Here is a 1,240-nt window from a genome sequence, read left to right as displayed (position 1 = left end):
CTGCCCAGCTCCCAGTGGCCTCTGTAGGCCCGAAGCCTCAGGCCCTTTACTCAGGCCCTCCAGGCACATCCAGCCCAGGCCTCACAGTGGCCTTTCCAGGCTCTCCTCCTGCCCTCCCAGGGCGTCTCCATGCCCCAAACATCCTCATGTCGGCTTTTCCCAGCAGGGTTCTAGCCTTCTCCCACCTGCTTCAGCCGGCCAAAGCATGGGGTCCTGAAGTCCGCCTTTCCAGGCTCAACCCCTGCCCTCCCGGCAGCCCCTCATGGGCACAATACATCCTCACATGGGCCCCTCCAAGGCCAGCTCCTCCTTCCCAGCGGCCCACTCAGGCTTAGCTCCTTCCTCCCCTCATCCTCTCCCAGAGGGCCAGCCTCTGCCTCCCTCCTGGCAGCCTCCCCAGCGGGTCTTTTTCTTCTGGCCACGCCCACAGTCCCACTTCCTACCTCCCCACAGCCTCTTTTGGCTGGGCTCCTGGCCAGCTCCTGGCGGCCTTTCCTGTCAGCCCGAAGCTTCCTCAAGTGGGACTTTCTGGGCCTACAGTCTGCCTCCAGGTTGCCCTGACAGGCCCAGCTACCAACTGACAGTGACCTCTCCGGGCCCAGCTCTGGACTTTTCTGCAGCCTCTCCAGGACCAGCTGCTGCCTGCCGGTGGCTTCCCCAGGCTAGGATCCTGCCTGCCTGTTTCCCAGCTGTGTCCACAGGCCCAGGGCCTCCCTCACACTGGCCATTTGGGGCCCAGCTCACACCTCTGGCAAACCTCTCCAGAACCAGGTCTCGCCTGGCATTGAGCCTAGCTAGGCCCGGGTCCTCTCTCGCACCGGCCTGTCTGGGACCAACTCATGCCTCTCAGGGACTCCAGGAACAGCTCCTGCCTCCCAGCAGCCTGTCCAGGCCCACAGCTTCCTCTCCAGGCCCGGCCTCCCCAAGCCTGGCTCCTGCCTGTGCTAGGCCCCTCCAGGTCCAGCCTCCACGTCCGCCTCCCAGTGAACCCTCCAGGCTCAGCTCGTGGCCTCACCGTGGCCTCCGCTCAAGCCCAGCTCCTGCCTCTGTGGCAGCCTGTATCTACAGGCCCAGCCCCTGGCCTCGCAAGGGCCCCCTCAGGCCAAGCCAGTGCCTCCCGGCGGCCCTCCCAGTCCCAGCGTTGGCTTTCTGGCATCCTGTCGGGGCCCAGAACGTCTTCACGTCCGCCTCTCGGGGCCCAGCTCTTCTCCAGGCTGCATCTACATGCCCACCTTCCTGC

Source organism: Sapajus apella, unplaced genomic scaffold (genome assembly GCF_009761245.1).
Source record: "Sapajus apella isolate SASKATOON/1434 unplaced genomic scaffold, GSC_monkey_1.0 scaffold1033, whole genome shotgun sequence".
Lineage (NCBI taxonomy): Eukaryota > Metazoa > Chordata > Mammalia > Primates > Cebidae > Sapajus > Sapajus apella.
Note: the sequence above shows the minus strand (reverse complement) of the source record.